General features: G+C 38.1%; 1 protein-coding gene across 2 annotated transcripts in view; it reads left to right on the forward strand.

Moving 5' to 3' along the window:
- LOC150087307 (uncharacterized) overlaps window positions 1-13,011 on the forward strand; it is a 373,218-nt gene that overhangs the window by 58,122 nt on the left and 302,085 nt on the right. The gene's annotated exons all lie outside the window — the stretch shown is intronic.

Genomic DNA, 13,011 nt, shown 5'->3' on the forward strand with positions numbered 1-13,011 from the left:
AATGGCAAGGACATAGATTTATTCACAAAATAAATTCATTTATTTTCAAACGTTGGATAAGCAGGAAGAGATAACCGAACAAAAACTTTATTGTTTATTACACCTACAAACTACAGTGATTCTCGTAAGCTTCCTTAATAATATTATATTGCATTCTATTTTCTCTCTCTCTCAGTGAAAACTCTTTTCTCTCTTTCTCAATGAAAACTCTGACTCCAATATAGCTTATTCGGAGTGTAAAGAACTCGAGTAATCTCTGTGTAGTTTCATATGACATACTACTGATGTCTGACACACTCGTCAAGCTGACGGAAGGTGATGAGGGGACATCCTTGCATTCTCTCTACGAGCGAATCTTATAAAGGGCGCGCGGCACGTGAATTTGGCTTTGCTTAATTTCTCCATGACAGCAGGAACTGTAAGCACGACCTGGGTAACTTGTGTTGAAACAGCGTTTCAACACACGTTACTTCGCTGGCGATAAAAGGGAACAAAACTGGGTTCTTTGGCTGAGTTAAATTTTCTTTATTGTTAATTAAAATGTTTAATTGATGGTAAATACCATCAGTCCGAGACAGTTTTACGTCCCTCGATCCAGTACAGACGAAAAGCGTGGTTCAGTGGATCTGTTCGTTATTTCCAGAGTCAGTGAAAAATATTCTTTAAATAGAATACAACGACATTCAAATTAAATGACTTTAAACTTAAAACTGAAATTCATAACTTACCCAAGTCCTCCGAAGAGTATAGTGGTTTCACAGACTGGAAGGATTGCTAAAAGCCTTTTCAATCTTGACTGTAGTTACTGAACACAGGCGAAGGGAGTAAGATTTCTCTTATGAGTTATTCCTGAATTACCAGCCCTCAAAACATATAAATCGGTCTGTAACACTTTTACAGACAATATACACAGTGGCGCGCTCAATATGCCCTAAGTTGTTGATGTGCCTAAAAACCAACTACTTATCTCAATTCAAAGATAAAACGAAAGCCAACGTCTTAGGGTTTTGCCACATTATTCTATCACTGGCAAGTGGGAAGGAAATGTCGACTTTCTTTTAATGTTTGGACTCATTTGAGTTACTTTAACGGACACATGCCAATTGAGATTATATTAAAATTTTAATCTCCCATTTGTCAAAGCAAAGCTAATGAAACCCACTAAATGCGCTCGGCCACTACTGTACTTGTGAAATCTCCTCCCTCTTGTATCGAACCAACTAACTCCGCTCAGCGACCAACTTAAATTTTCATTGATTTTTGTTCGTGTTCCTGACGTAGCCCAGTGGTCAGGAGCGAGAGTGCATAGCACGCGTTCCTTGAGTGGACCGGGGTTCAAGCCCGTGACTACTAAATACGATAAATATTTGTATTGACGATTTATTGGAAACTCTACTGACTTGGTTGTCGTGCCGGAGTATAAACAGAAAATTTATTTTATTTATTATGTTAGAGGAGTTTACAATTAACTATTTCTACAATGAATGTAATCGTTAACAATTCCTCATAGGATGATCTAAAAGGAATCCTTGAAGAATCTGTCACAGCCAAGATCTTTTTCTTTTTATATGCAGAATGTTCTCATATTTTTAATTTGATTTGAGAAAGGAAGGACATTACATCGTAATGTACTACTAAGTTAGTTTTAAATGGAATGTTTAAAAGTTTAAAATTCGATTAATTGATAGTCCGAATATTTTTTTTTTTTTTTTTTTTTTATAAAATGGGACCCAGTCACTCCAGGTATACAAATTAAAATGGTAACCTTCTGAATTTCTTATTGAATTCTGTTATCGGGCGAGGGTTTATGTTTTACATGAATATAAAACGCAAAAGAGAATTATTTTAAAAATTTAACGTGCCGTAATTTCAAATAATTGGTGTTTATAAATTATAAATTACCGATGAATCTGATTTAAAACTTATAGGTAGATACTCGATTACACTCGCGTTAAAAATTGTATTTTCTTTAAATTAATAATAATAATAAAAAGACTTCTTTCGGAACTTTTTGTTGTAGCCTCAATATAGAAGCATATTTACCAGTTTTCTAATGTTGGGCTAAAGTTAATTAACAGTCCGTGTAAATTTTTCTTCATATCAGAATGTTTTCGGCGAGCGTTTCACCTCTATCCTCTTCATTTATTTTCCTGTAAAGTGAGCAGGGCAAGGTTTCTGTATTCACTCACTCTCGCAGAATCACGGGAGAAATAAATAACCTAGCGAAGAAACCCTTCAGGCTATTTTTCTTAAGGTTATAATCTGAAAATGTAGGACTGAATTACTGCTAATTAAATTGAATTGTTATTATTATTGTTCACGTGAAAACATGTGTTTTGCCCTGGTCGTTGTTTGCCGAAATAACAAATAGCGAAATGTTTATAATGCAGTCACCGTGTTATGGAAACGACGCAGACATTCTACTTGGCTGCTCTACGCTGAAGTCAAGTGTCTACCTCGTATATTATACATTATTTTTGCCATCATGTCAGGTACGCTTATTAGCTTCGTTATTAGTTTTGTCAGATATGAGTAGTTCTTCCAAAAAACGGGGGAATTCTTGTTATTTGAGGTATATATTGAACTGCATATGTAACTGGGAGCGGAGGCATGTGGTGATTCTAGCATACAGAAAGATAGGGCAGACCAATTTTTATATGTTGCCATACAGTACTTGTATTTGTAAGAGCGTCGCGTGCAGCGTCTTTTTAGTTAGATGTTGCTGGTGTTCTAAAGATTGGATTTTCTGTTTTGCCTGGCTCAAAATATGGGCATCATTTTGTTAACTAGACTCTTTAAAATTGATATGCAGAGAAGACATTTCTTCCAGGCTGTCATTACACGTGTGATGATATTCTGGCAAAAAATGAGAAATTCTGTATTCATGTTCAAAATACTCCGTGGTAATCTGGAAAGCTGTACGGTAAGAAATTTCTGGTTGGTTCAAGGACATTTTTTATATCACTTTCACGGTCTGCGGTTATATTTTCTTATTGACTCCAGTTCGTGGAACTGGACTTCGTCGTGACGCTCTGCTCTGCTGTGGGGGGGGGGGGGTGAAGCGCACGTCTGAAGATAAGATCTTTATTATGATTTCATTTTTATCCATTTCTTACGCTTTTGTGGAGAATCGGAGTTGAGTCGAGCCCCATAATTCTCGTGCAGTGGATTCATGGACCGAACTAATTATAAAGTAGACACAACTCAGACTGACAGCCATTATTTACACACAAACACAATAACTGTTTCCCCACATGTAAACCGACTCCACCTTACATCACAGTAACAAGATCACAGATAACGACCAGACGCGAATGGGGCGAGGTAAGTATTGAGTTGCGCAACGTGTTGGAATGCCACAGGGGCTACTGGAATAAGCATAGCGAAGAATGAAGGGCGGGAGGAAAAGGTGGAGGGGGTTCATTATGGCTGGGGTGGTGAAGGTGAACGTGCACGTGCTTTCCTCCGTGTTTGGGTGGTAGACGTAAAGTCGTGCGATACACTCTTAGGACAATACGACCGTATTTTATTTGTCCCTTATTTTGTCTTCCCCGCTCCCCCCACACTTTTTTTTTCAGCTCTTCAAAGTGACTTCTCTTCATTAGAACAAATGGCACGCGAATACATCGGTTAATCTCATAAGGACAAACTGGGTAGCACTTATTGCTGCTATAGAACGTGTGAATTATTCAAAAAATCCTTTTCAGTTGTTGAAACTTAACTTTCGGGTGGTGATTATGTTTATATTATGAATATTGTCCATGTGGGGAAACTCTTTTTATCATACCAATCATGCGAGTGTCTATAAATCTGAAATTTCAGACTATCCGTATAAAGTACGGAGTACTTAAGTAATATGAAAGCTGCCTTTGGTAAAATAGCACTATTGACAGTGGTTCTAATCGAGGGTAAAAGTATGAAATCCATATATGGCCTTTAAATCGTATCTTCTCGTATATCCATCAAATTACCATTGCAAAAACCCGTTATAATCGGCTTCGAAGAGAAACGATTTTAACAGCTGACACTGCTGAAACAATTGAGCTAGGAAATAATGAGGAGAAAAACAAAATTATACAACCATAAATGTATCTAGGATACGAAACCAATTAACCAACACGAGGAAAATAGGGTTCAAACCGGTTCCAGTCTGCTTTCCCACTTATAAATTCATAACTTGAAGGTTTGAAAGATTTAACTACCTCTTAAGACAATATCTTTCTGAGAATTATCTGACCGATTTTGCAGATAGCAGATTATTGTCCTTTCGACGGAGAATTTCACAGCTATTAAGATATTAGCATATAATTATTATCCTGATCGTCCTTTGATAGTTGCGGAAAAAACCCCAAAAAAGTTTTTCTTTCCTCAGCTAGCTTTGTCAACATGCTGCGGTCGATGACTTGAAGTTTTTCATTTTCCGGATCCCTGTTCCGTTATCATAAAATATGAGTTGTTGAATTATTCAAAATCATGCGTTTCTTCTTACTAAAAGTGAATTATGAATATTATCAGATTTGTATTTTTTAGTGTTTATGGTTTATTAAGCTTTTAATCAAGGCATCTAATCCGTGATGCCCAGATAGACCAGGGCAAATGCCCATGCGTGTAGTGTAAACTTTGTTTTATTTATTTTAAATCTCAAACCATGTCTGATTTATTTGACGAAACAACTGAAATATCAAAAATTGCATGTAATACAAATACAGTATAATGAACTTTAAAAAAATTAGGTGTACAATAATTAATAAGTTTATCTTTACTTGAATAAAAGTTCTAAACACACTTTTCAGAGATTACACATGGTAAAAGAAGATAGAATACAGTCACCATAAATTCAATCTACAGATTAAAGTTGTACACTCAAACCAAAAAAAAAAAAAAAAAAAAACATTTGAATTATGTACAAGGAAATTAAAAAAAAATAATAATAAAAATCAACGTCGTAAAGTATTGCGTTCCAGCAAGGTCCCGAAATGAAACTAATCCGCTATTTTTATGAGCTAAAAAAAAAAATCGCAATCTTTTATATTTTTAGAATCCCCTCGCTCACCTCTCATGCATGCATGGTGGAGTCGGCCCGATCCTAGATGAAGGATCATGCATCCGTAACAGTTACATACTATTCAGACACGACCTTGCCACTGCTCACAATAACGATTTTAACTCTCAGGACGAAGTCAAGTCCTCGAGATATAGTGCTTTTGCCACTTGTTACTCGTTTGGAGAGGTCTGGGTTTGATTTCCTTCTGTGAATGGAGAAATTTCTAAAGTCTTCTTCAGCTGAGGTTATAGTTAGCCGACCTCAAGTGGAGGGAGTAGAATCTGCCCCTTGAGTTATTCCGTGGTTTCCAACCCACAAACTATACAAATTAGTCCGTGAACACACTTTCACATACATAATAAAAATTTTTCTGTATACTCCTTGACGATCAGATGGCCAGAGGCATTTATCAGACGAGCAGAGATTACAAGAAACAGCACTTATTTACAGTCACTCAAAGCACGGGACCACCACGTCCGATCCACTGTTGACCAAATGTGACATCCAGGTAGTTACGAACATCTCCGCTATAATGGGCAGGGGCTCCATCGTGTTGGAACCACATTGTCTGTTGCGTCGATGCAGAAATCTGTTCATCTCTCAAAAGTTGTGGCAATACTTGCTGCAGAAAGATCAAGTAGATAGGTCCGGTTAGACGACACGGTAACAGGTAAGGTCCGATGAGGTGATCTCGCAGGCCAACGTGGTGGTCCCGTGCGTTGGCCTGCTCGGTCACCCGACCTATCATGTCTTGATTTTTATTTCTGGAGTCATATGAAATCGCTAGTTTATGACACCCCTGTTGACAATGCTGAGGAGCTGGTTGCAAGAATCGCAGTAGCTGCCGAAGAAATTCGAAATTCGCCTGGAGTATTCCAGAATGTTCGGATGTCCATGAGTCGGAGATGTGAGGCGTGCATTGTAGCCCGTGGAAGAAACTTCGAACACTTACTTTAATCCATGTACCTTTTGCTTCTTTTCATGTATTATTAAAACGATTTCTCACTTACGGTCTCTTTTCTTTATGGTGCTTTTGTGTACAACACCGCTTCAGGAAAGCATTTCCGACCCCACATTGCTATATGATTTCGAGTTGTCAGGATGTACCCTACCCCTCTTAGAAGTTCTGAAACGTTTAACTGAAACACCCTGTGTGTGTGTATATATATATATATATATATATATAAGTATTATAATACTAAGTAGAATTCTCGAATGTCTCAAATATTTGTATGCTTTTTCCGACTTGTATAGAGACAATGTTGTTATTTAGTACTAAGGGGATTACTGAACGAGAACATTAGATTCACTATTAAAAAGTGTAATAGGACCTGTAAGATTTTTAAATAAACTAAACAGCTTTAAGCTGGAACACGTGCAAATTGTTAACCTCTTTTGATAAATAAATTTTGCATTTCAGATACAGTAATTATAAATCAGATTTTAGTAGTAAATTAACAAAATACGAAAACAGTGCCTCCCGCTTAGCGTGCGCTGGAAATCTGGATGCTGGTCAATTCAGCAAACTTCCGGAATGTCAGGACAAAATCTGAATCATTCCCCCCCACCCCCCACTTTTTAGAAAGTTTTTTTGAGGACGTTCTGTACCACTGGAAAATGGAAAATGATGTTCTAATACAGCTCTGTTTAGAAAACGGCCTCCTCCTGTGGTGTCTAATTTCTACGGAACAGCGAAAAGTCAGAACCATGCATGCATGCAGTGGTAAGTGAAGTTGAAAAGAATATGGGATTCTCAAATTTCTTATTTTGGAAAGAATTTGCAGAACATTGATGTTGTTCTGTTCGGTTTTGGGAATCCCATATCTTTTGTTAAACTGTGCTATAATTATTTAAGAAATGCTTATGAGGCCTCTTTCTTTGTTGGGATCCCTGTGCGTTGAATCCAATGCTCCCATCCTTTTGCCTGGCCTCCTTGGCAAGGTTTAATGAATAGTATCTTTGGGGTATAGGTCAAAGTTCGATTCTGCTTCAAAATGACTTATCCAGGCGTAAGAAGTGTATTATCGTGTTGATAAAAGTTTTGGCGAATTGTGAAACCCATCAACGAACACATTGAAAACTCTGTTCGATTATATATATGCGCATAAAACTGTCGTTCACTCGTTCCATAAATTATGAATAAAACACAATGGGCCCTCCTTGTCACTTTTCCAGGCTGAAGAATTCTTACACCTGTGTGCAAAGTCAGTTTTGGTGCGTCTTTCCTTTTCATGAATTTTGAAACCTACCAATCGAATCGGGTTAATCAAATTAAAAAATCAACTTAAAAAAGGAAAAAAGTCTCCAGTGGCAGTAGACTGGAAAGAGGTAAAAGAATTCGTAAAGAAATCGCGACATTTGAAAAAGTACGAGAACTGCGTTCAAAGTCGCAATAATTGATGTCGATGACTTTGAATTAAATAACGTAATCGCTGAAGTACAGTAACTGGTTTTCTTTCTTTCTTTAATTGTCGATTTTAAATGCCTGACAGCGTTCTTTTAATTGGTCCAGTTGACACCCATTAAGGAATTTATTAATAAAATTGTCTAATAGGTAATAGTAATAATAAACAACTGATTAATAAAGGGACCTTTGTAATTTAAAAAGTAGAGAATACTGACTGTTATAAAAAGTTCAAATGACTGTCTCAATAAAGAAGAGACAACAACTATCTAATTTCGATATAAGTATATTGAAATAAAAATAAGACAATAACAGCTACTCTGTTAAAATTAACTACTTGCTCTCTGTTTACTCACGTCTAAAGCTAAATTTCGATTATTTTTAAATTTACAGAAAATACATTTATCCACCCTTGACCATCCAACTAAATTCATCCTGAAATTCCTTTATTCTGGCCGATTATTCTCACGTTCAATCTTGCTGTAGTTTTTAACAAATTTGCAAACGTGGCGATGAAAGTTTTCGGGACTGCACCAATAAAACAACCTCCGGTAAATTCATTTACACTAAGAACCCACCATTAAGAAACCTTTCCCATTCCCACACATTAGAAAATAACTTTTGACTTTGGTTTCAACTTTTTTTTTTCCAGTTGTATAACTATTGTGTAACAGTGCACAGCTGACTGTCAGCGAATTTTGCTGTAAATTATAATTCCTTAGTAAATATAATCGGCCGCTACTAAATAAGACAATGAAACCAAATAAAACGTTATTACCTGTGCTATATTTATAGGCCGCCGTAGCCTAGTGGTCAGGCGCGCGGGTGCATAAATACACGTGCCTTGAGTGACCGGGGTTCAAGCCCGTGACTACTGAATACGGTGCTGTTTCTTGTATTCTGTCTATCTTGTGAACTCCTCTGACCGTTTGGTCGTCCCGGAGTATAAACAGAAAATTCAAATTCATAACGGCCTCCGTAGCCGCGTGGTCAGGAGCGGGAGTGCAGTAGCAAACGCTCTTAGAATAGGGGTTCAAGCCCCTGACTGCTAAATACGGTCGATTTGCCAATCCGTACTGGACCAGCGCGGCAGATTATGGTCCATTTCCCTCAGCACCAATTGTTGAGGAGTCTTCCATCCTGCAGTGGATTGATAATGGCTGCAGTTTACATTTTTTTTTTTACATTTTATCTGTGCTATAACGGTGCGGAGCCCCTCACCGGGCTGCCATGCACATTTTGCCGTCATGGGCGGCCCTGTACACAAAATAGGATGAAGTAGTTGGTTTATACCTGTGTGGTTGTTTTTGGCGACTAAACTGTCTTCATTGGTGGACTGGTACCAAAAGTTGTTGAAGGCAGTATTTCTAACTGGCTTAATTACTGGTGGGTAATTAGTATTTTAAGTCTGAAGTTAGGTTAGCCCCAATTAGGGCTTACAATACCGGGATCTCGAATACTGGGATTACGGTCATTTTTTTCCGGTATTGAAATACCGGTATTGATATAAAAAAAAAAAACCGGTTTTTCGGTACTAATTTAAAAAAAATAATTATTTATGATTTCATCACATAAAGGTTATAAAATTACCTTTATGTGATTATGACGTCATTATCTTCGATAATGTTCGATAAATCATCGATAGGACACCATGCAACACTGCAACCTGTTCACAATTCTCGGACAACTTCATGTCTGACGGTATCGTAACTCCCAAGTCCCGTTCCTCCACTACTGACTTTAGTTAAACTCCACCAAGTGTATACCGTATTTCCCCATGTATAAGACGCACCTTTTTTTCGAAAAATTTGGGGTCTAAAAATTGGGTGCGTCTTATACAGTGGTTGTAGATTTTTTTACTTGCATTTCCCGCTTTGTCGCGCTTGTTGTCTTTGTCCTCATTGTTTCGCACTTGTTACCGGTATATTAGGTTACATTTTGCCACGTTCTGCCCAGAAATTCCCCAGAAAAGATTTTCGTACAGTGCTGAATTAAAGTTAAAAGTGAATGGAAATCGTGCTGCTGAACGTAAGTTTGGTCCTCCTCCAACTGAGAAAACAATCGGAGACTGGCTACGGGAAGAAGAAACCCTACTGAAAATGCCATGGCAGAAGAAGGCCATGAGAGGCAAGTCAGCAAAATGGCCTGATTTAGAGAGGGAATTGAAGGATACGGATTGAAGAGCAAAGGGCAACTGGAATTCCTGTGTCCACAAAGATGGTTCAGCATGAGACAAGAAGAATTGCTGATGAAAAAGAAGTTACTGATTTCAAAGGAGGACACAATTGGTGCTTCTGGTTCATGAAACGGAATGGAAACATGCGTACACGCACCAGACTTGCCCAAAAGATGCCTGAAAGCTATGAGCAGAAGGTCCTTGAATTTCATCGTTTTGTCATTCAATGTCGGAAGACACATCAGTTTGAGTTGGGACAGATTGCAAATATGGACGAATCCCCCTTCAATTTGATGTCCCAAGTAACAGAACTGTTGATAAGAAGGGGATGAAAACTGTGAAGACAAGTGGACATGAAAAGAGCCATTATACAGTTGTTCTAGCTTGTTGTGCTGACGGAACCAAGCTGCCGCCTATGCTGATTTTCAAACGCAAAACAATGCCAAAAGAAGACATTCCCCTGTCATGATTGTCCACGTTCATGACAAGGGTTGGATGGATCAGGATGGGATGAAGATCTGGTTTGAGAAAGTTTGGAGCAGGAGACCAGGTGGGCTCTTACACAAACCTGCCCTATTGGTGCTTGATCAGTTCGGGGCACACATAACAAAAAACACAAAGAAGATTGCTGCAGAGCAAGAAATAACACCACTTACCGTCATACCTGGAGGCTTGACATCCCAGCTCCAACCACTTGATGTCAGCATTAACAAACCCTTCAAAGCTGCCATGAGAGACGAATGGAACCAATGGATGAAGTCTTCTGGGGACAATTTGAGGACAAGCTAATGGATGGGAGTTTTGACAGTGATGAGGAGTTGTATGAATTTTATGATGAATAAAACTTGAATTCAATAACTTTATGTAATACATTTTTTTTTTTTTTTTTTTTTTTCAAATTTCGGGCCCCAAAATTAAGGTGCGTCTTATACATGGGGAAATACGGTAAGTTATTTTGGGGTTGCTGTTCCCCAGATGTAAGACCTTGCATTTTGCTGAATTAAAGCATAGCTGCCACTTTTCTGACCATCCTGGGGACTATCTGGGTCACTCTGAAGAAGCTCTGCTTGGCGGCGATCATTAACTACTCCACTGATCTTTACATCATCTGCAAGTTTAGACCTCACGCCCTCCGTTCCTTCATAGATGTCATTTAAGATAATCAAAAACAACAGTGTTCCCAATACTGATCCTTGGGGAACCCCACTACTTACATTAACCCAATCTGAGGAATAACCATTTATAACAACCCTCTGCCTGGTGCCCTCAAGCCATCGTGCTATCCATCTAAGGATTTTACCTATGATTCCAGCCTGCTCCAACTTATAAAGTAACCACTCATGTGGGACTGAATCAAATGCTTTGCTGAAATCCAAATAAACAATGTCGAAATTATTCCCTAAATCCAGCTCACGAGCGACCTGTCCAAATGGCTAACCAGATTTGTTAAACATGATTTTCCCTTTACAAAACCATGCTGCGTATCTACAGAATTCCATTTCCATCTAAATGATCCTGAATTCCACCCTTGATCATTGCTTCCATGATTTTCCCTCCTACTGAAGTTAGACTTGCCGGTCGGTAATTTCCCGTTACACTCCTAGAACCGCCTTTATGTTCTAATTTACACCAATCCAACGGAATCTCTCCTGTCCAGTGATGCTCTCATAACTAGCCTTAATGGTTCAATGTACTCACTTGCCGCCTCCTTTAAGATTATAGAGTACATATGCCATCAACCACAGGAGCCTTACTCGCCTGTAGGCGCGAAAGTTCTCATTATATAATCATTTGAAATTTCTGCATCATTAATTACATTTTTTCAACTTCACTTCCATAATATCTCATTGACACAAAGGGTTTTTTTTTTTTTTATGTATAAATATCGATGCAAAGTAACTGTCGAGTTCATCTGCAACGTCAGTTGGGGTATCTAATACTATCCCACGCAATTACATATGCGTCCGATTTGATTTGTCCTTCTCTTCTTTGCATTTATATATGTGAAGAATTCTTCTTTGTTCTTTTTATTCGTTATCCCCACCCTTTGCTTTCTCCCAGACTCAGTAAAGATACTACAGTGAAAATTATACTTCGCTTAAATATAAAACTTTGCAGTAACAATATGTATTTCTTTGTTTTTAGAATAACTGTATTTTAATGATTTTCTCAGAATATTTATTTATGAAACCGGGATGCCGGTATTAATACCGGCATCCCGGTGTCATAAATTAAAAATACCGAACTACCGGTATTAAGATTTTGACCGGTATTGTAAGCCCTGGCTCCAATGGATTCGTCGTCAATCACTTGTTTTGGGGTGAAATGTGGATTTGAATTCCATCGAGACCTTAAAGAGTCTCGCAGGTCAAGTCTATACAGTAATTAGCTGATTTCATGTGGAGCGAGCAAGGATCTTGCCATTCACTCCCCCTATCCAAGTTTTTTTAGACGTGCAAATAGTTTGTGAGCACACACACTTATGCAGATATACTCGTACTTTACATTCAGATAAATTTCTCACCCTTAAACTAAGTGGGAGTTTTTTTAAACACTTGGTTACTCTGAGTAAAGGCAAATCTCTTTTCCCTTGGGTAAACGCAAAATTTACTACGTAGTCCGTATGACTAGTCGGCTCGTGGCTGTCTCTAGCGATTGGTGGAAACGGTTAGGAGTAGTGGGCCCCTTTGTATTTTGGTGAGTGCAGAACTTTCTTTTTTGAGTCATATGGTATTATATTGATGCTCTGTCAACTCTGCAACACTCCATTGAACATATTGCCTCTTTTTGTTTTCTCTTCTGAGGAATATCATTGAGAACTGTGACCCATTCGTTTTTTAGGGCGAAACGCTTTCATATCGAAAATTTATGAATTATTATTATGATCCTTGTTAGTGACGAATCCAGTAGGAGTAAAAGAAGGAGCAATCGCGACCGCCACAGAAAAACAGCCTGGATCCGACCCTGATCCTTTTTGACTGTTTAGGAATGAGATTCAAAGAAACCTGTTGCATTATGTTCATATTACAGAATGCCCAGTGGCAAATTAACTGAGATGGAAAACCTGTTAGTTCACACCGCGGATACAAATAAAGAGAGAGAGAGAGAGAGAGAGAGAAGGGAAAAAAAAAAAAAAAAACAACAACAAAACTTCTGTACAATAATATCATTTATGTACGTTGTCGACTTCTACGCCATCGTTTATACTGTATTAGCTAATTTTTAAAACAACGTACCTTCCTATGATTAGTCCAATCCTCCAATGTTGCACCATCGTTGTTTATGCCCCAAAACAACTAAGCGTGTCGGTTTATTGTGTATAAATTGCGTCGTATATTTCTAAGGTCAGTTTATCTGCTATGCTTATTAAAAATCATGGTTTTTTTT

The sequence above is a fragment of the Mastigoproctus giganteus genome, chromosome 4, assembly GCF_048544385.1.
Source record: "Mastigoproctus giganteus isolate SK-2022 chromosome 4, ASM4854438v1, whole genome shotgun sequence".
In the NCBI taxonomy this organism is placed as follows: Eukaryota; Metazoa; Arthropoda; class Arachnida; order Uropygi; family Thelyphonidae; genus Mastigoproctus; species Mastigoproctus giganteus.